The 22,814-nt window shown below is 43.8% G+C and overlaps 1 protein-coding gene and 1 pseudogene across 1 annotated transcript in view; one reads left to right on the top strand and one right to left on the bottom strand.

Annotated features, from left to right (window-relative positions):
* PRKCE (protein kinase C epsilon) overlaps window positions 1-22,814 on the top strand; it is a 514,416-nt gene that overhangs the window by 22,460 nt on the left and 469,142 nt on the right. The window lies entirely within an intron of this gene.
* Window positions 12,235-12,617, bottom strand: LOC125128100 (nuclear transport factor 2-like; annotated as a pseudogene).

Below are 22,814 nucleotides of genomic sequence, written 5' to 3'. Positions count from 1 at the left end.
TGATAAGTACATATTCTCCCTCTTTTCAAACACATTTTAAATTTATTGAAATATAGTTAATTTGCAATGTGTTGATTTTTGCTCTACAGCAAAGTGATTCAGTTATGCATATATATACCTTTTTTTTTTAAATATTCTTTTTCATGAGGGTTTATCACAGGATTTTGAATGTAGGGCCCTGTGCTGTATGGTAGGATCTTGTTGTTTATCCATGTTCTCCCTCTTCATTTGACGTTTGAGGACAAGACTCAGCAAGTTCATTGATGAATTGGAGGCTGGGGCGACTGAATGAGCACCTGGCTCTCTTGGTTTTTAGGACAAGGCTATTTACTGCATATGCACAAGTATGTCCTCTTCCAAACACAATGACCCAGGGGGCCCAAGGCCTGGTCCGGAAGGTATTGCTATCAATACCATTTTACATTTAGTAACATTGTATATTTGTACATTTAAGCTCTATTCAAAAGGCATTCAAATGAATCAACATTTTCTCTCTAGCTGAAAGAATGTAAAAAGTGCTATTTAATAACAGATATTCAGGGGAGTTCCCATCGTGGCTCAGTGGTTAACGAATCGGACTAGGAACCATGAGGTTGCAGGTTTGATCCCTGGCCTTGCTCAGTGGGTTAAGGATCCGGCGTTGCTGTGAGCTGTGGTGTAGGTTGGCAGCTACAGCTCCGATTAGACCCCTGGCCTGGGAACTTCCATATGCCTCAGGTGCAGCCCTGAAAAGACAAAAGACAAACAAAAAAAATTTTTTTTTTAATTTGTCTTTTTGCCATTTCTTGGGCTGCTTCTGCGGCATATGGAGGTTCCCAGGCTAGGGGTCGAATCGGAGCTGTAGCTGCCAGCCTACGCCAGAGCCACAGCAACGCAGGATCCGAGCCACGTCTGCGACCTACACCACAGCTCACGGCAACGCTGGATTGTTAACCCACTGAGCAAGGGCAGGGACCGAACCCGCAACCTCATGGTTCCTAGTCGGATTCGTTAACCACTGCGCCACGACAGGAACTCCCCCCCAAATTTTTTTTTAATTAAAAAAATAACAGATACTCACTTAATCTTCATGTACTGATGGAAAACTATAAGAGCTCCGAACTTCAACAACTTGTTCAAAGCAAAAACTCTTTGGGAAAATGTGAGAAAACAGGTTTCCTGATTCCTCTTAATGTGCTTGTATAGCTCTGCCGCATTGGATCCAAGCATCATCCATCTACCAGGCTTCCATCATCCGTCATTATCCATCGCCTGGTTTATTGGTCATAAGCTAATGCCATTACCATGTGTCTAGAACTTTTCATAAGGGAGCCTGATTTATTTAGTTAGTTATATTTTCAATCTGCTCTTCAGCTACTTAACTGAGGTTGGGGCAGATGATCAGACCACACTTGGGGCTGACAAAAGTTGACACTTCTCTATTTAGTGAGATAACTTTTGCCTGTCTCTTGGGGGTTGGGCTTTACATGTCAAGGAGATGGTAAAAACCATGATGAGGGGTTATTTCAAAAAGATGAGTCCTCTTTTTGTTCCCCTCACTTCCAGAATTCTCTAGCATGTCAGGATGCATTTACTTTGTAATACGCCCTACTGTACTGACAAGATCCTTCCTTTCAAGTTGGAGTAGGGTTTCCCAAAATGTATTCTGCAGAGTGAAATAAGTTAGTAGATCATATATACTCAAAAAAAAAAAAAAAGGAATGCCATCATCAGGTATATTTGGCAAACGATGGATTAAATAAAGCTAAACATTTGTGGCAGAACTTCTCAGAGCCTTTAATATACTGATTTCCATTGTCCATTGAGTGAATAGTGTTCCCAAACAAAATTGCAACATTGTTTTGGGGACAGCTCTCATCTCTTGAACTCTTTTAGGAAGTACTGTCTGAGAATCTGGCCCCTATTATTTAAGGGAAATACTTCCTATTTGGGGCCGTTGACCAAGGGAGACTACTGCGAGGAGCAGTAAGGGATCATTATTGGTTTTTGTTAATCTTTTTATCGTTAAGCTTAACGATGAACCATTAAACCTTGGTTTTTAAAAATTGGATCCAAGTATTATTTGAAGGTATCTGACCTCAAAGTTGGGAGAGAAGCTGAGGTTGGACAACAGTTTTTATATGAAAAAGTGGAGTGCAAACAGGGCTCTCATTAGCAGGATTTTCTAAATGATATTTTAGTAGCTCCTCTTTGTTTTGTCTTTAGCCAGTGACATTTATAAAGCAGTCACCAAGCTAATGTTATGATTCCTGAGATGGTTCATATAGAATTACATGGGCTGAGGTCAGAGGCCCATGGTTTCTTCTCTTTCCTGAGTCAGGTCAGGCTGAATATTATCCAAGTACAGTTAATATTCTTGCTCCTTTGCTTTAGAAATCATTTGTTTCTGGGTTAATGCTACCAATCGACTCTATTGTGGAGGCATATTTTAATATTTCATTTCCTTGTGTTTGGGAAAAAGCTACATGCAAAGATCTGCATGTGATTGTGTGGGCGGGCTGACAGTAAAAAAAAAAAAAAAGTGAGGGAGGCAAGGATTGATTTCAAGTTCTCGTGTCCTTGACGGCCTCTCCTAGCCTGGGGCCCAGTCAGGGTTCCTGGGTTCCTCTTTGCTGATAAACTCATCTACACTGGGGTATAGATACATAATGAGTTACACAGGCTGGAGAGGAAGCAATCCTTCACCCAGAGGGCGGCATCTCTCTCTCTGGAATTTTCAGATGTCAGGGACAGGTGACAATGAGCTTTTTGGCCAAGAAGAATCTTTCAAACCAGGTACTGACTTGTGACCAGGGTATTAGTGAGCCCACGTCAAGGGCTAGGGACTCCACATAAACCTTCAGCAATGCGTCAGGCCCCAACTCATCTATGCTGAATGGACGGATTTCTAGATTACCTCACATTTGAAATGCTGTTCTCCCCTGTCTGTGAGGGATTAGTGCTTTTCCACTTTAAAGGAAAAACAGGCCATAAATCACTGAGGAATTTTACGGCACTGTCCAAAGCAGAGATTGGAAGCCAAGGAAAAATAAAACGCCAGCTTCTTTATGGAAAGTCAAATGGAAAAGAGATCGCTTCCTGAAGGGAGGGAGGCACTGCCTCCGGGAGAGGAGGGTTGGGAGACTTGAACTTCGTCTGTAGAAACTCCTCCTCTGGTGCCCCCGAGGAGTTCTGGAGAATTCTGGGCCTCGTCCTGATGAACCAGAAGGCAGAGGGAAGCAGGTGGTTGAACTCTTTGGGAATCGGGTGAGAAAAGTGATTGTTTTTGACAGCGGGATTTTTGTATTTGGGTTTTGCCTGTTACAGATCCTGTATCTTCATTTACATTTGCCTCAACAAGGCAAAGAATTCCCCAGGTCATCCATACACCTGATTCCAATTGGAGGCTCATTAAATGTGAGAGAAGGGAGGGACCGGGCGAGGTGGCATGGACGTTTCTGAGGCTGGCTGACCAGGGAGAAGGGGGGAAGACCCTGGGGCTGGGCCTCATCGTCAATTACAGACAACAGAATCATCCAGAATGTTGTAGGTTGCAAAACCAAATAGGACCAGCATGAGAAAGCACTTTGCAGACATACGTGAATCAGTCTCCTTTCTAGAAAATGTTTCCTCAAACCAGGAAGCTCCAGCAAACCCTGCATCATCTTAACCTGAGCCTTCAACTCTTCTCAGCTCTCCTTTTCTGGAGGTGGCTACACATGCCGCTCTTTCTGTCTTTGCTTTCACGCCTTTATCCCATCTTTTACTCAGGAGCTGTGGGGGGATTGTGACCCATGTGGGGGAATAAATACAGTTGTGTCACTGTCATTTCTTGTTTCAGAACCGGAGCGAATCTAAATGAATCATAACAGTTGCATTTAATAAATTCTCCTGGGTATTGGCTAATTTTAAACCGGTCTGACAAGTTTTAAGGTCCATGTGGTTTGGGGAAATTCAGTGGTGCATTTCCTCGTTTGCTCACCCCTTATTTCCCTCCGAGCTTGTTCCTTTTCAGCAAGCTGGTCTACTGGGCCCGCTTATCTTTCATCATCTGAGGTTGGGAGGAGGGGAGGCTGGGGAGGGGCTGGGCTGAAGGTCATGCCAGAAGCGTTCAGGTCTCTGCTTGTTAGCCAGCACCACTGGAAAATCACCAGGTGCTGGCAGAGGGTCCCAGATGGGAGGCCCCCATCCACCAGGAAGCTGCCAGCTGGCAGGATGTGGGGCAGGGGAGGGGGCAAATTCCGATGGTGGAAATGAAAGCATCTCAGCATTTTGCTTCTTTCCTCAAAGTCACTGCCTCCACTTCAGGCTCTGACATGAGAAGCTTTAGCCTCTCCTCATTGATTTTGTGCCCTGACTCTATGATCCTGGTGGTTAATGGATGCCAGTTGTTGATTTCTTGGGGGGTGGGGGGAGGCGGAGGGGAGCGGTTATTTACTGCTGGAGTGGGGAGGTCTTCTGGACCATGGGAAGTCCAGGGAACCCCAAGACAGCTTCACTAGAGGGGATTATTACCAGAATCATCCCCAATCTCAGGACACCCCCTTTGCCCCCTACCCTTGTTTCTCTGCTGGCTGTTCAGCCCTATCCATGTTCCACAGCTCCCCTGGGCGGGGTCCCCCAGCAGCCTGTGTTTTGATCATTGTTTGCTCACAAGGCAAGTATTCTGGTGATTGAGATGTTGCTCTGTGAAGGTGATTTTTAAGAACCAAAGCCAGTGCAGCAAAACCATTTAAGACATTTTGGTAATTCCTTAAAGGATCCAGAGCCCCTTCTTTGTTCTGTATGTACATGTGTGCTTCAGAGTGATGTTCATAAAGACTCTATTTTTACCTTAAGAGGAAAACTCAGTTCAAGGTTGGAGGATGATTAAGAGAAGGACAGTTCTGCTTGAAGTAAATTGTGACCCACCCACCAAAGGAAGGCCAGGAAGTGGCGCCAGTGGGTGCAGATACCATCACGTCTTGCATTCTCTACCAGACACACACTTTGTTCCACTTCGAAGAAAGGTGGTTGTGATGAAGAGGGTAGTGAAAAGCTCAGCCCGGGTTCCAAGGAGGCCTATGAGCAAAGGTAGCACACGCTCATCCTTCTGTGGTCAGTGACTGCCGGTGGTTGGAGGGAGGTGCAGGCATCTCCTTTCTTTCCTTTTTTCTTCCCAATTTCTACATCATTCATGTATTCGTCCAACAGATCATTAGGGAGCCCCTGCCATGTACCAGACATCAAGCTAGGCCCTGGGGATAGAACTGGGGTCATGAGCGTTCTGTGCACCCTGACCTCAGGGGGCTTCTACTCAATGTGGGGGACAGACAGGCAAATGGACAGTTACATTGTATGAGAAGTGCTGGGATGTATGCCATGGGGGCACTTCAAAGGGGTTCTGAACTAGCTGCATGGGGTAGGGGAGGCTTTTGGGAGAAGGTGACATTTAAGCAGAGACTTGAGGAGTTGCTATTGCGGCTCAGTGGTAATGAACCAAGCTAGTATCCATGAGGATGTGGGTTTGATCCCTGGCCTCGCTCAGTGGGTTAAGGATCCAGTGTTGCCTTGAGGTGTGGTGTAGGTCAAAGATGTGGCTTGGATTCCGCGTGGCTGTGGCTGTGTTGTAGGCCAGCAGCTGTAGCTCTGATTTGACCCCTAGCCTGGGCACCTCCATATGCTGCAGGTGTGGCCCTAAAAAGAAAAAAAAGTAAGCAGAGACTTGAAATGAGAAACTGAAAAAGGTGACTGCATTGTGAAGTGGGGTGATGGGTACGAGTGGGGTTTTTTGTCAGCTGGCCCCTCCTTCCCTCCTTCTCTCTCTGTCTCTCTCTCCCATGCCTGCTTCTCCCTCCTCTCTGTTCATTCCTTAAGAGTTAATCCTGGAATCATAAGAAGCTCCTTTGGGTGTAGAGTCATTTTTGAGTTTGGGCTCTATTCTGAGGGTAACAGAGGATTGAGGAACAGATTTTTTTTTTTTTTTTTTTGCTTTTTAGGGCTGCACCCATGGCATATGGATGTTCCCAGGTTTGGGGTCAAATTGGAGCTACAGTTGCTGGCCTACACACGACAACGCTGGGTCCTTAACCTACTGAGTGAGGCCAGGGATCGAACCTGCAGCCTCATGGTTACTAGTCTGATTCATTTCTGCTGCACTACAACAGGAACTCCGAGGAAGAGATTTTTATGCTGAGAAATAGCCTGGCCAGATTTGAAATTTATCACCCTGGAGAATGGACCAGCCATCGGTTAAAAAAATTAGGGAACTGTGGTAGGTAGTTGGCTGGTTAGAGATGCTGATGACTTGGACTGGAAATTGGCAGGCCTTATACTGATTGGAGAAGGCAGGGCTGGCGGTGGGTTGAACATGGGGAGTGAGGGTGGCTAGAATCCAGGACAAACTCCACATTTCTGGCTTGAGCAATGAGGTGGCCCTGAGTGATCTTTACTGAGGTGGGTAATTCAGAGGAACAGGTGTCTTTGTGGACGCTGGGGTCTTGGATGACTGCTTTCGATCTGCTTTGGGGAATTTCATCTCGGGATAGGACTGTTTAAGGTAGGGAACCTGAAGGCACTTGAAAGGTGAATTAAGTGATGGAAAGTCTATTCAGAGACCGGGCACTGTGGGGAGCAAATCACTAGCTTTTCCTGCCCTTCTCTCTGTCCCTACAATGTAAACAGCAACTTTATTTTACAGGAGTCTGAAGAATCTTTTCGGGCTGAAATTGACCAAGTCGGTAGTTCATCCACTGATCCAAGGGAAAAACCTTTGTTTCTTTGTCATAACAAGGGAGTTTCTGCTCACCTGGCTTTTCTGTATTCCTTATCTGTTTCTTTTTGGTTTTCTTGGGTTATATGTGTATATGGAAATTTTGAGCTTTTTTACTTAATCTTTTCGTATTCTACCTGTGGTCAAATGCATTCAGAATTTTCAATGTATTTCTTTTGAGTTAAATAATGCAAAATGTTCTTAAAATGTCCTTTTAAATTAAAAAAATTAAAGAAACCAAAGCTAAGATTTTATATTTTATTTTGGTATTTGTTACGAATGTGATATATAATTTTAGCAGCATTAGTGAGGGATCAGGTTTTAAAAATGCTGTTCCTTTCTGCAGAGTGCCAATGTTTTGCAACAGTTATCGCCAAATAAAAATGCATGGCTTGGAGTTCCTGTCGTGGCTCAGTGGTTAACGAATCCGACCAGGAACCATGGGGTTGCGGGTTCGATCCCTGGCCTTGCTCAGTGGGTTAAGGATCCGGCGTTGCCGTGAGCTGTGGTGTAGGTCGTAGATGCGGCTCTGATCCTGCGTTGCTGTGGCTCTGGTGTAGGCTGGTGGCTGCAGCTCCAATTAGACCACTAGCCTGGGAACTTCCATATGCCCTGGGTGCGGCCCTAAAAAGACAAAAAAAAAAAAAAAAAGCATGGCTAGTTAAGGGGACCAGTCGTTTCTTTTCTTTTTTCTTTTTTTAATTTCCCCAGTGCTTTTTTTTTTTTTCTCCTACTGTGCAACATGGTGTGTATACATTCTTTTTTCCTCAATGGGGACCAGTTGTTTCTAAACTGCTTTGTAATTTTAAGGGCCCAGGGTGAACTTGGGTAAATCAGAGTGTTAAAACAAGTATTAGGTGAAGAAATTGCATAGATGAGAAGTAAGAAGGCAAAAAAAGTTTATGTTAAGGGAAATTTGGAGGGAACTAAGTTATTTACCCTCCAGATATTAATCTGGACTTATCTGGAAAGTTTTTTTCATTTCTCTGAGTATGTTCCGCCTCAGTAGACTCAAATTTCACAAATACCATGTATTTTTAAATTTCAGAAGTCATGCATCTGTGGGCATTTGTGAAACTTAGTGCAAGTAAAATGAAGAGAGACAAATTTCAACTGTTTCTGCTTTATTCTCATTCCATTATCTCATTATCATCAAGGTTCATCCTTGATGAGGCCTAAGAGAAGTGGAAAGTTTCTCATTTTGAAGTTTAGTTGTTCTTTAATTGGTCACGCAAAAGAAAGGCTTACATCGATTTTGAAAGACAAAACATGTCCTTGTTTTTTTTTCACTAATGCCCAACTTCTACTTGGCTGACTGGATATTGTTCAAATTTTCCAAAAGAAAAAAAAAAAAAAGAGAGAGAGAGAGAAACACCCTGATTTTGGGTCAGAAGCCAGTCATGGAAAATTTCATCCTGAAAGGATAATTTTTCATAAATATGCAAGCAGCAAATGGCAACATGACTACAATAGCATCTGTGCCTGGACTTCCATAGACAATCTCTTGCTGTAAACACTCAACTACAGGCGTACACATTAGGTCCAAAGGAAAAACGCAGTATTTGCACAGGCCCCTACCTCATCTTTATTCCACATTAATTCATATTTTTTTAAATAGCATGTCTAATATGCAAAAGGTAGTTTTGCTAGGGAAAACCCTGCCCTCGGTATTTGCAATCCATTTTGGGGGGAAAGTGCACATATATTAAAATCTAAGTCCATTTGTAATCAGTGCGAAGTATGTGATGCAGACAGGAAGCCCTGTAGATCTAAGAGGGTCAAGCTCATGGTATACGGGCTGTAACAGTCAGGGAAGTCTTTCTTGGAGAAGTGGAACTAGGTTGAAAGATGGGGTGGATTGGGACAGACATGGAATACTTAGAAGAGGAAGGGGTCAGGGAGCAGGTGACCACCAAGAACAGGAAGCCTGGGGCCTGTGGGTATACATGAGCCCTTGCTGTGGGTTTGTTGATTGACTTATGTAGGCACTCTGCCTTCCTTCAGCTGGGTTCCTGCCAGCTGGGACAGATAGGCTGGCTCAGCTCAGCCTTTCCAGCTCTGACCTGGTGACCATGCAACGTGAAGGTGAAGTCCTTAAAGGGCAAAGGTCATGAGAAGTCTATTTTCCAGATCCAGGCTCTTTCTATTTCCCACACTTTCCTTCTGTGCTCTTAGATGTTGAAGAGGTTTAACATCTCTCCATCCTCTCAAGAGAGGATTTGGAGAGAGATTCTGATAACTATTGAGAGAGAGAGGCACAGAGATGGAATCAGAGATTGACAGGTGCGGGTTGGGATGAAGGGTGAGGGTACAGGTTTGAAGCTGGCGTTCACAGACTTGGTGCTGGCTGTTCCAGAAACACTAAAAGTCACTAGACAAAAAATGAGGGCTTGGTTGGTAGTGGGGCTCTAAGTCTCCAGAGGCTGCAGCCAGTTGGTGGAGTCTGAATGGTGAGGGCTAGGCATCGCAGGAGGCCTTGCTGCAAGATTTGTTCTTTCCACGTGAGGAGATTCTGGTGTGTTCAGGCTGATGGAATGGGCCCCTCTCTCCCCCTCCTGGGAGGGAGAATGGAAAAAAAGGATCGTGCTCCTGATATCTCAAATATGAGCTAATATACGGGAGGCATGTTCCCCCTGGTCCTTTAGGCTCAAACCTGTGCTATAGACGGATAGTTTACAGTGCCCAGGGTTAAATGCTGAAGTCGGGCTGTTTACATGCTCAGGACATGGAGAGCCAAACTGGGAAAGTAAAATAAAGACAGTCTGATAAAGCACGCCCACTTCTGCCCCTGAACCGGAGCTCACACACCGTCAGATATGTACACACACACACACACACGGCCAAGGCATCTTGCTGTTGAATCATTTTCCGGAGAGGAGAAAAACCTTTGAACGCATGGCCATAGCATAGAGACTTTCCAACAGCCTTACACATTTCGACTGGTGAATCTCCATAAGAAACGCGGTCCCAAGTTGCTTATGACAAAAATCAAATACACATAAAACAGAGCTTTGCCCAAGACACTCTGATATTCTTATACATCATATTTGTTCTTCACTCAACAGACGTCTGTTGACTACTGCTGTGCTCCAGCCCCTGTGTTAGACCTTAGACACTGTAAACTTCCAGGAATGTAGGTATGACAACCCATGAAATGTCCTTTTAAAGACATAGTGCTTTCCTCCGTTCTTACTCTAAGCACTTTTCATTTGTCTCATGTAATCGTGATGGAGGATCTAGGGCAATGTGGTTATTCTAGGCTTTAGCCAGGTGGTATTTTAAATTGCCATTTAGAAATTGGTCCCGTTATATTTATCCATAAACCAAGCCATGACATTCTCAGAGTGCCCAGGTAGGAATTTATGCATCTAATTGAGGCCAATCAGATCTGTTTGGGTTTTAGTGTCTATCCCTGTGGTTAACGCCCCATTGAACTCTGTGGGCAATTTCATCTGTGTTATTCGATTCTAAAGTTTGTCTAGTTGTGCTGGTTATCCCTTTCTTGGCCTGGGGGTGAGACCAGGAGTACCAGAAGCGAGGGTTGTTGCTTGGTGACACAACGGCCAGGCCCACATGCGTGGTCAGGAATGGGTGATGCTCTGGGAATCCAAACGCCGGGACTGTGAGAGGAATGCAGAGTCTGTATTTAAAACGGTGAAATGGCTGGGTTTCCCCCTAAGCGAATACAGTTGGCAGTCACTACTCCTGCAGCCTGTGCTGTTGGGAGCACTCACTTGGCACTTATTACATCCTGTCTTGGGTTATTAGTAACCTGTGCATGCATCTGTTTTTCCTGCCCCTTTGGTGTGGGTACAGGCCTCTCTCCCCATTCATGTTCCTTACCAGGGCTCTTTATGGGGAGCAAACATGACGGTTGTTTTTATTATGCACTAGGGGTGTTTGATTTATTAAATATAAGTATGTTTTTTTCCAAACAATTAGACGTTGAGTAATTGAACCTCTTTTTTAAAAACAGACGTATTGAGGCACCGTTGACATGCCATGAAAGACATGTCCAGTTGTTAAGTGTACAATTTGAGAAGTTTGGACTTGATAATGATATTAAAAAAAACATTGAGGGAGTACCGATTTTGTGTAAGTCGCCTATCTGAGAATGTGAGGTAGGGACTTTCAAAATGACACTGGTGTGATAGTGATGGGGGGCCTGATTTGGTTCCCAGATGACTTTCTAGCTGTAGTATTTATTTATTTAATTTATTTATTTATATTTACAATTTATTTTTATTTTATTTTAATTTTTTTTGGCCACCCCATGGCAGGTAGAGTTCCTGGGCCAGGGATCAATGCCACAGCTGTGGTAATGCCGAATCCTTAATGGGGCCAGGGAAAGAACCTGTGTCCTAGTGCTCCGGACACACCGCTGACCCCATCACACCACAGTGGGAACTCCTCCAGCTGTAGTTGTTCTGACTTGGTGAGTTCAGATGCTCCTGGCACACAGTGGACATGTGATAAATTCTGCTCACCAAGTTCATGTGTGTGTAGTTGTAAAGTCTTCATCTCTGCGCCCTCTCAAAAAGTGGCATCTTTTGTCTTTTGTTTATTTTTTCATGGAGGATAGTTTTTAAAAATTTATTTTTCTGGAGTTCCCGTCGTGGCGCAGTGGTTAACGAATCCAACTAGGAACCATGAGGTTGCGGGTTCGGTCCCTGCCCTTGCTCAGTGGGTTAACGATCCGGCATTGCCGTGAGCTGTGGTGTAGGTTGCAGACGCGGCTTGGATCCCGCGTTGCTGTGGCTCTGGCGTAGGCTGGTGGCTACAGCTCCGATTTGACCCCTAGCCTGGGAACCTCCATATGCCGAGTGAGCGGCCCAAGAAATAGCAACAACAACAACAAAAAAAGACAAAAGACAAAAAAAAATTATTTTTCTCAGCTATATTCGCATATTATTGACAAATAAAGATATATATATATATCTTTATATATATATAAAAGTGTGTCTTTAATATATATGATATATATAGATATATATATTTAAATATATATATATTTAAAGCACTCAACATGATGATTTGATGTAATTATATATTGTGAAATGATTACCACAATTAAGTTAATTAACATATCCATCAATCACCTCTTATGCTTTTCTATTTTGAAGAAAATTTTCGTGGTTTTATTGCATCATGAAGTATTGAAACATCTGAACAAATCCATATCTGGGTGGCGAGGCAGCTGCTTTCTCTTTCATTTCTTTGGGTTACTAGAGCAACTTGTCAGATAAAAAAAAAAAGACAAACTTTTGCATTACTTAAGTCTTTCCAAGGCACATGCTGGGACAAGACAAACTTCTCCTGTCAGGTGCAACTAGCCTAATGTCCAAGTATCATGCACACTAACCTCAGTAGCAGCAGCGCATGGCGCCCACTCCCACTGCAGCCCTGCTCATTTGTGGATGATATTTGGAGCATCTGGAGGAGTGTGAGTAGTATTGGGAAGAGGAGGGAGAAGGAAAGAGCATGAGTGCCTGGCTGGGAGGAGGTCATCCGAAGTTGTGCAGGACAAGCCTGACCATGTCATTGGTGCAAACGCAAGCATCATTGATGTTCTTTAGTAGGAACATCTGGTGGACCCCATCATAGGGTCTTCATCGGCCTTGAGCTGGTGCACACCCATGCTGATGATGCAGCTGTCTGGTGTGGGCTGATGGTCCTGCGCTGTGATGCTATGCTGGGTTTCCTGGAACAGAAGGCTAGGTAATTTCTCCACAAGGGCAGTTTTCCCCTGGAATTGCTGTCCTTCCCATGGAAGGCAGGACACGTCACTATAAATTGTGCCTAGTTGGGTTCTGTCGTTATCAAATAACTGGTAGTAATGTTGAATGAAGCTGGATCCAGTCTGCTCTCAAACTGGCTTGTCTCCCATTCTGAGGCATCACCCGGCCTCGTTGAGACCTGAGGGGCTGGCGCGATGTTCACAGCCTTTTTTTTTTTTCTTTTTTCTTCTTTTTAATGGAGCCTAGTTTATAATGACCTCAGTAACTTAGGGCATTTAATGCTCTTGACAAATCCAGCAATGATTTTACTTCCTAACCGAAGGGATGCTGGCTGGCTGGCTGCAATTTATTCGGAAAATTCAGTCGGGGAAAGTCGGTGGATATTCTTATTGCTGCAGAATCTTTCTGTCTGGATCCCTCTTTGATTTTCAGAAGGGCTGAGCAGGTCCTGCAAGGGAATTGAGTGCCAGGGCAGGCCAGCTGAGTTTTAATTGATTCTAATTAGCACCCCCCTAGAGTGTAACAATTTTTTTTTTTTTCCTCCAAGCAGTCAGCCGAGTAGCATTAGGAAAGGTGAGACATCTTTCTTTGGAACCATCAAAGAGGCAAAACTATTTTCAGCTCCATCTCTGCAAGTCCTGCTTTCTCAGGAATAGGGAGGAAGTGAGATAAGGAAAAGAAGTACCTGAGAAGCAAGGTGCCAGGAAGTACTCATTTTAGACCCAGCTGCGGGCTTAGTACAGCAGGAAGAAGAGGCTTAAGCTCTTTGCGCTCAAGTACCTCCCAGTTGAGTTGGAAAGAATGAGAGATGGGATATAATCAAGACTTAATGTTTCATGGGAGCTGGAGACATGTTTCTCGGGACCAGTATTTATGGACATTACAGAAGGTGTTTTCTCACCTTGAACGAGTCATTAGATTTGGAACTGGATGCTGGTGCCAGAAGAATAAGGTCTAAGAAAACAGTTCGCAGACAGTCCTGAGTGCTCCCTCCGCTCTCAGCCACACTCAGTTGGGATCCAGTGCCTGCCTGTAGTGGTGATGCTCCTGTTTTCTCATCCACTGGCCAGACACATGGTTTCCATTGATAGGCAGCTAAGTTTGCAACCAGTGCTTAATCATTTGCGGTGTTACAGGGACAGAAGTAATGTGGGAAGCTAGAGCCTCAAGTCAACCCAGGGCCTCATGAGTCAGAAGCTTCAATCTACCTTGCCACGAAACACCATAGACAGCTTCGGAGTGTAACTGGGTTGGTGCTAGGGGACCACTCCTGGGGAGTGGGAGGGAGGGAGCCCTTATGCTACAGCTGGACGCAGTGACATGGGGGTGTCTTCACTCCCCTCCTCTCCAGTCAGGAATGCAATGGTTTTGACAGTCACTTCAAAACTTGCTCTCAGGAGTTCCCATCGTGGCTCCGTGGTTAACGAATCCGACTAGGAACCATGAGGTTCAGGGTTCCATCCCGGGCCTTGCTCAGTGGGTTAAGGATCCGGCGTTGCCGTGACCTGTGGTGTAGGTTGCAGACGTGGCTCGGATCCCACATTGCTGTGGCTGTGGTGTAGGCTGGCAGCTGGAGCTCCGATTCGACCCCTAGTCTGGGAACCTCCATATGCCGCAGGAGCGGCCCAAGAAATGACAAAAAGACAAACGCACAGTGGGAAGTACATTCTGCCTTGTGACACAGGGTATATGCGTGAAGATGAATGGGATCCTGTTTGCCCTCCTTACACGAGAGGCACCGGGTCCATTTTAATAACCTATTGTTTAAATTTTTATTTTATTTTTTTTGCTTTATTATTATTATTTTGCTTTTTAGGGCTGCGCCTGTGGCGCTTGGAAGTTCCCAGGCCAGGGGTTGAATTGGAGCTGCAGCTGCCGGCCTACGCCACAGCCAGCCTACGCCACAGCCGCAGCAACTGCATCTACAACCTACGCCACAGTTCACGGGCAATGTCAGATCCTTAACCCACTGAGTGAGGCCGGGATCAAACCAGGATACCAATCAGGTTCATTACTGCTGAGCCACAATGGGAACTCCCCTATTGTTTAATTTAAATAATGTAGGGACCTACTAAACTGAAGGTCCATGAAGGGACCTACTAAACTGATTTCAAAATTCATAAGTGGTAGTGAGCTGCAGGGCCAGACTGAGCTGTGGTTTGGTTTCCTGTACCAGGGCGCCTAGTCAGGGGGCCACTGGAGACTGAACCTCAACTCTCATTTCTCTCTCTCTCTCTCTCTTTTTTTTTTTTTTTTGCTTTTTAGGGCTGCACCCACAGCATTTAGAAGTTCCCAGGCTAAGGGTTGACTCGGAGCTACAGCGGCTGGCCTACGCCACAGCCACAGCAATGCAGGATCCAAGCCATGTCTGTGACCTACACCACAGCTCAGGGCAACGCCTGATCCTTAAGCCACTGAGTGAGGCCAGGGATCAAACCCGCATCCTCATGGATCCTAGTCAGTTTCGTTAATTGCTGAGCCATGAAGGGAACTCCTCAACTCTCATTTCTCTTGCCAAGCAGTTGCCCATCTTTGGGCTCAGTCTTCCAGAAGAATGAGTACCTTTTACAATGTGCACATGGAACAGCCCATGTGCCCAAGATTTGTATGTATGTATGGGACTTTTGTGCTCCATTCAACACCATTTGTAAGTTACAAGTAGGACCTGTGTGGCTGGTAGGGTCCTTCCTGTTGGTAGGTACCATGCACAGGAAAGAGAAGGTGGAAAATTACAGGTTAGGAGAGCCTAGATCCAGAGCAAGAAGGGATGCCTGCCCATGGTTTTGGCACTGGTGAGAGTAAAGTTGAGGGGGTTGTTCTAGCCCTGCCGGTAGATACCAAAATTGGTGGATACTCAAGTCCTTATATAAAATGGTATAAAGTATTTGCATATAGTATAAGCACAACCTCCTGTGTACTTCAGATCCCTCCAGATTACTTAGGGTACCTAAAGTAACATAATACTATGTAAATAGTTGCTAATGCAATGCAAATGCTATGTAAATAGTTGCCAGTGTACAGCAATTTCACAGTTTGCTTTTTAGAACTTTCTGGAATTTTTTTCTCAAATATCATCTATCTTCGATTGATTGAATTTTGGATGTGAAATTTGTGGATATGGAGGTTCCAACTGTATATGTTCCCGGCTTCTTCCTCACGTCCCCTTCCCTCTGTGGTGGAAAGATCAGAAAGGTGCTGAACCAAGACAAGGAAGAAGGGCCCGTGTAACTTCAACACTGGTCATGGACTCTTAGATTTCTCTGAAGGGAGGAGCTGAATTTCTCTCTGGGATGAAAAAATCAGAAAAGAGCAATAAGGAAAAAATAAATGTAATAAGAAATGAAAATGAACAATAAATGCAACATGTTTATTGAAAACGTTCTCTGTACCAGAAGCTGAATCAGATACTTCATTGTTTAAATAACTTCTTACACTCACTGTGGTTTACAATAAATTCTTTTTAAAAATGAGATTTACCCATCTGCATGAATGCCCTCATTTGAATTCTATGATTTTTCTTCACTTCTAGCTAGTCACTAAGCATAAATTTCCTGAAAATAGAAGAGACTCAACTGCTATTATTCAAATAATGACCATTGTGCCAGAAGGGAGTGTCAAGGAGTTAATTAAAGTTAACAAAACCATTGCCAGGTTTCCTAGGGTGAGAAAAGTTTTTCTTTTCCCCTGCGTTTTCTATGTAAAGCATAGAAGACTAACAGGCATTTCTTTCATGTCACTCAGAGTTTCTCATTCAGCAAATACTTATTGAAAATTCACTGTGTACTGGACACTGAGTAGGCACCTGGTAGGAAGCAGGCCTGAGAAGTCTCTGGCCTTAGGGAGCAGGGTTCAGGGGAAGGACAGACATAACTCATGAGCAAGAAAGGGCCCTGAGACCCCTTTATATGGTCATCAGTAAGGGCCCTACTCAGTGTGTACCAGTTAGGATTAAGTTTATCTGCGTGTGATAGAAAACCTAAACTAACAGTGGCTTAAAGACACAAGTTTTTATTTTCTCAAGGGCAAGAACTCTTGATCAGGACTTATGTGGTATTACCATGATGTTTTCAGAGACTCAGACTATCCAGCTTTCCACTCCATCATCCCTACCTTATGGCCCTCATTCACATGGTTCATTGTGGCTGCCAGGGCTCCAGCTATCACATAGTCATTCCAGGAGAATAAGAAGAAGGGCATACTTTCTCCCTTTAAAGGAAGCTTGGGAAATATAGTCTTTATTCTAGGCAGTCATGGGCATAGCTAAATTCAGAAGGTTTACTTTACTAAGGAAGAAGGAGAAACTTGACACTGAGGTAAGCAACCAGCAGCCTCCCCCCAGGCGTGAGGTGCAATGGTCTGGGAAAGCTTTGTGAAGGTGGTAGCGTGTGACTCAGGCTTTCATGGACTGGGTAGTATTTGGATCAGAGCGACTGAAAACCTGTTGACTATAGACTAGACCCCTGTGCTATAGCAGATACGTCTGTGATAGACCTTGGGAAGGTCCTGCTCTGGCAGATTGTCCACTTAGAGAACCCTGACCACCATCTCAGGAGTTCCAAGAGGTTAGCAGGTTTTGATTATTATTGTTATTTAACATTTAAGTACAGGAGATTTTGTAGATATAATGTAGGGACTCACACATGGGAGTTCTTAGAATGTGAACTCTGTCCCTTGTTTTTTGTCATGCACAGAACACACACCTGGCCCTATAGAGCATGGCAAATAAGGGGGAGGGGAAGGCAAGCTGAAATCCAGAGAGACCCAGCATGGGGAGTGCAGGTGGATGGTCCTAGAGAAAAGCTTGTCCTTCTTCCTAAGTTCCTTGCTTCTGTTTTATCCAGACCCCAGAGTAGAAATCGGCAGTTTGGTTTTCTCCTTTTTTCTTCTCCCCTAAGGTTTTGCAGAATACAGAGCTAGCAGGATTACCTGGGTTGTTAGGGGTCATGCTGTCAACAAAACAAGGATGTCTGTTACTATTGCCTGTATTAAATGTTGTTCTGTAGGCACTAGCTAATGAACTCGGACAAGGCAAAGAAAGTATGCATGTGGAAAGCAAGAGGTGGAATTTCCATGATGTGCATATGGTAGACTTATATCCTAAATGATGAACTATTTATTATAAACAACCAGAGAATACAGTAAGGTGCATGGGACGTGAAATGAATATACAAAAATAGCTTTAGAGAAAAAGGACCAGGTAGAAAATAAAATGGAAGCAAAGACTCCATTCACAGCAAAGATAAGTGAGAATAATTTAGGTGAACTAGTTTTTTAAGCTATTATATATTTTAAGTGGTATTACATATATTTAATTAGTATAATACCAATACTAGAATAGACAGAAAGATCAATAGTATAGAATGGAATCGAGAACTAGACACTGATATATATAAATAGAAACTTTATCTTAAGATAAAGGTGGCATTTTATATCAGTAAGGAAAATGATAGATTATTCAATAAATAGTTTGGGACAACTGGGTAGCCATCTGGAAAAACAAAAATTGGATCAATATCTCACTTTTAGTGCCAACATAAATGCCAGAAAGATACAAATTTAAATCTTCAAAGTAATAGAAGACAGAAGTTTTAAAAATTGTATGGTAGCATCGTCTGTCTAGGTATAACACAAACCCTGTAAATCATAAATACAAACCGATATGTTAAATTTCAAAAGAGTAAACAAAACCAGGCTTCATGGAGGTTAGGTCCCTGATAGCTTCATGAACCATCAGAAAGTAAAAAAAAAAACAAAAAACCCAGAAACAATGAATGGAGAATCACCTATAAAAACCAAAGGATTAATATATTTAAATGATAAAGAGTTCTAGTAAACTAATAAAATATCAACAACATGATAGAAAAATGGGGAAAAACAGGAGTATGTTATTGACAGAAAAGAGAAATACAAATGACTCAAATATATAAAAAGATATTCAAACTACAATAAGGTTTTGTTTTTTTTTAAATTATCAGAATGGTGAATATCACACAACTTATCACTGAGGGTAGAGGAGCCAGAGATGGATGCATAATGGGAGCATAAACTGGAATGACTTCCATGGTGGGTGTTTTGATACTCTTCATCAAAATGAAACATGCACATGTGCATTATCGCAATAATTCAGACATATTTGTGTGTAAAGGGATGTGTGAGAAGAGTTGTTGTAGCATCTCAATGTCTCCATTACTCTGTTTCATTTTGCTCATCTGTGGGGTAGGAATGATGATTCCAATTTCCTGACACTTGAAAGGGCTGGTCTCAGAGTGTCTCAGAAATGTACCAGGCTGCCTGAAAGAAGAAGAAAGATTGTCTTGAAATTTAGGACATTATTCTGGTGTTTCAGAAAAAGGGTCCTAAATCTAAGGTAATTGCCCTGTGCTTTGAAATACTAGGGCAAAGCCAGCCTAGTTGTGCTAGGTTTCTGCCTGCTCCTCTACTACAGCATGAAGAGCTCTGTTCAGAGGCACTTGGAAGGACTTTGGGGGCCAGTGTGGTGGGGGTGGCTGGTAGCCTCTTTGACACTGGGCTCTGAGAGATGGAGCAATGGGTCAGTGCACCCCTTACCACTGGGGGACACCCAGTGGCATACCTCAAGAAGCTCCCCTAGGGCCGTCTTCGTGGATCCAGCATGCAGGGAGTCCTCAGATTTGACATTCTTTTCACACCACTATTAATTTGCGTCAGATAATGATGCAACCTGTTACACAGCCCATCAGCATAATTATAGGTAAGAAAATTGCTAAGGGAAGTCCCTGAGCAGTTGGAGACCAAAAGGGAATATTTTCAAGTAATTAATACGTGAACTGATAAAAAAATTTAATTGTTTTTTAAAAATAGAAAAGTCCTCAGAATTCCCGTCATGGCACAGTGGAAACGAATCTGACTAGGAACCATGAGGTTGCGGGTTCAATGCCTGGCCTTGAACCCGCAGTGGGTTAAGGATCCAGCGTTACCATGAGCTGTGGTGTAGGCCGGCAGCCGTAGCTTCAATTGGACCCCTAGCCTGGGAGGGGTCCATATGCTTCGGGTGTGGCCCTAAAAAAAAATAAATAAAAATAAAAATGGGAAAGTCGTAGAATGTTATAGCTCATATCTGTCCAGAAATGGGTATATACTAGATGAAGGTAAGCTGAAATTGATGGGTGCTCACATTTTTATTTTAATTTATTTTCATCTTTAAAATATCATTTTATTTTTTTTAAATTTTTTTTTGTCTTTTTGCTGTTTCTTGGGCTGCTCCTGCGGCATATGGAGGTTCCCAGGCTAGGGGTCCAATCGGAGCTGTAGCCACCGGCCTACGCCAGAGCCACAGCAACACAGGATCTGAGCCGCGTCTGCGACCTACACCACAGCTCACGGCAACGCCAGATCGTTAACCCACTGAGCAAGGGCAGGGACCGAACCCGCAACCTCATGGTTCCTAGTTGGATTCGTTAACCACTGCGCCACGATGGGAACTCCTAAAATATCATTTTAAAAGTACCATGTTAGATTTCCTTGTTTCCCCCTGCCCCAACCCCAAAATAAAGCCTAGTAAAATAACCATCCTGGGAGTGTATAAACAGCAGAGGCTAGAATTTAGCAAAATGAAGAGAATTTAACTTGGATGAATACATTATGCATAAGAAATAGAGCATTAGTCTGGGCTTTGTTAATGGCAGCTGCCTAAACCACCAAATGATTGTGTCTATTTTGTGGGTTTCTTGAAAGAGACCAAGCATTTAGAACTTCTCTGACTTATGTAACACTTCAGCCAGTGCATTGGTTAAGTCAAGAAAAATAAAGCATGAGGAACAGGATTTCAAATAGAGCTTCCTATCTGGGTTGGAAGAATTCACGCTAATGATCTGTTATGATCATTTTATAAATTGCACCCATAGCAAGTGCACATTGGGCCTGGGGTCAAGTGCATTAGCTGAAGAGACTGTCATATCAGAAGGCTTCTGAAATGCCTGCATGAAGCATAATTCATTAGCTGAGCCTCAGCAACATAAGCGAATTGGTGATGACCTTTTGGGAGCTCATGTTTCAAAGCAGATAGTACTGATGTGGCCAGAACCTTAAGAGCACAAGGAAAATGAACCAAATGTTGCAGGCACAGATGAGCCATCTGTGTGCTCTGTTTAAAGTAAACCTCATAAAAGAAAAACAGGGCTAAAGAAACCTAATAAGTTAGGGATCATTTCTTTGCTTTTCATGGAGGGAGAGATTTAAGCACAACTCTTGCAGCACCGTGGGAATAGAATTTGGTGACCAAAAAATCTTCACCCCTGATTCCCTGTTTTAAGCATGTCATATCAGTGAAATAAACAATAGTGATGCCTCATTTACCTGGGGAGTAGATGTCAGGTAACCATGGGCAACCAAAGCATGACCATGAATGAGGAAATGCTGCAGAAGAGCAGAAAGAACTGAAATCCGGAGGTCCATCTGGCCTCCAGCCATACCCAGGCTATTCTCTGGACCTTGGTTTCCTCACTGTTGAAATGAAAGTATTAGACAGTTTCAAGGTCTCTCTCCTTGTTAGAAATCTAAATGTTTAATCTATGATTTTTTGGTGTGTTTACATTTATATATTTATAATATTTTAAAAAAAGATTTAATAAACATACTTTGAAAAGAATTCAAACAGTAAAAAGTCAGATGGCAAAACATTACCTTTCCTCTTATCCCAGACTCCCAGCTCCCTCTGCAGAGACAACCATCATACTAGCGCTTTGTATATCCTTCCGGAAATATTCTACAGGCATGTTGTATATATTTCTTTTGAAAACAAATGGGGAAATTGCCATACACACTGTCGTCCTGCTTCTTGCTTTTTTTCCCTTAACAATTTTGCAAACTTTTTTCTCAACAGTTTTGGAGATTGTTATTATGGGCTCAATCTACTTTCTTCCTCTTAAAGTCTCTATAGGATAGTAATCCACAGTTCAACCATTAGTTTAGTGCCATGTTGATGAAAAGTCAGTTTATATTTATAGATCTTTCATTCGGTTCCCTATAGCTCTACATTTCTCTGACGTGAACATCTTGGCAGAAAGCTATCTGAGTATGAAAAAAAAAATAGTTGTTACAAATCCCATAAAAGCCCACCCAGTATCAGTCCCTGACCGCAGTCCTGTGTGGAGCGAAGTGGCCGATGAAACGCTCGTCCTTCCATCAGCAGAGGCAGGGGTGGAGGAAGCGTGTGGATTCCGGTGGGGCGGAGGGGGCAGGGGGCTCCTGTGCTGTCGTTTTTTTTTTTTTTTTTTTTTTTTTTACCCTGGTGAGAACCCCTGTTCCTGTTGGCAGCCCAGCCACTGGTAAAAGGGTACATCAGACTTGAGACCAGAACTTCAGTGTCTTTTCAAACGATATATACACGTTAGAGATTTTGCATTTCAGGAAGTTAGAAAAAATAACTTCAGGTTGCCGAAGAACCTCTCAAAGGGAGGGTTGAGCACCTCGTTGGGGAGCTGGGAGTAAGTCGTAGAGTTGGGGGCGGGGGGGTGGGGAGTGGAGGCAGGGGTGGTTTTTCCTTCTGTGTCTAATGGTGGAGTGATGAGACCGTGCATTCTTGGAGCTGGAGAGAGGCCCATTGGAAGGGCGGTTGTGGACTGCCTGGGTGCTCCCCAAGCTGCAGAACATGTGACAGTGGTGGCCTGGGCCCTGCTCAGGACCCCGAGGCAGATGAGGCAGCAGAGTAGGGACGTGGCACATTTATTTTGGAAAGAGTTTTCTGTTTAGGATTTACCGAATGGCTTCAGGGTGGTCATCTTGGGAAAAGCCTGAACTTTGCTGGACTTCCTTCTCTTATGGCTGAGTATTTGTTTTATTTAAAATCACACACGTGGGGAGCAGCCATTTTTCAAGACTGAGGGTCTAAAGGCCTTAACCAGGCCCGAGAGGGGGCTTCTGGAAACCAGCGAGCCGAGTACCTCTGTGGCCAGGCTGGGCAGTCCTCCTTTCCAAGCTGGGCAGGGAAGTACGGGCCATTTGCATTTGTGTGGCAAGGATGGTCTTTTGCCACCCCCTAGACTTGATTTCCTCCCAGGAGCAGGGCTGGGCCCACCTGCTGCTCTGCTGTGCCTCCAGAGAGGTTGTGGGTTTTCACTGTGACTCATGTGTCTTATTTATGGCTACCACGCTGGTGGAGACAGACAGACAGAGTGACACAGGCTCAGAGAGTGTTTCCTCTCTTTCCATTCAGAGGTGTTTCTGGAATGCCCCCAACGTGTTGGTTGTTGATGTTCAAGAAAGAGAAAAGAGAAAAACTCGCAGGTGAATTCAGCTACCTTCTCCCCACCCTGTTCATTCGTAAAAGGCCTTTGGTTCAAGTGTCCACTTGGTTGCATTGAAAGCAT

This window comes from Phacochoerus africanus, chromosome 5 (assembly GCF_016906955.1).
Source record: "Phacochoerus africanus isolate WHEZ1 chromosome 5, ROS_Pafr_v1, whole genome shotgun sequence".
NCBI classification, from domain to species: Eukaryota; Metazoa; Chordata; class Mammalia; order Artiodactyla; family Suidae; genus Phacochoerus; species Phacochoerus africanus.
This window is presented reverse-complemented; position numbering and strand designations above follow the sequence as displayed.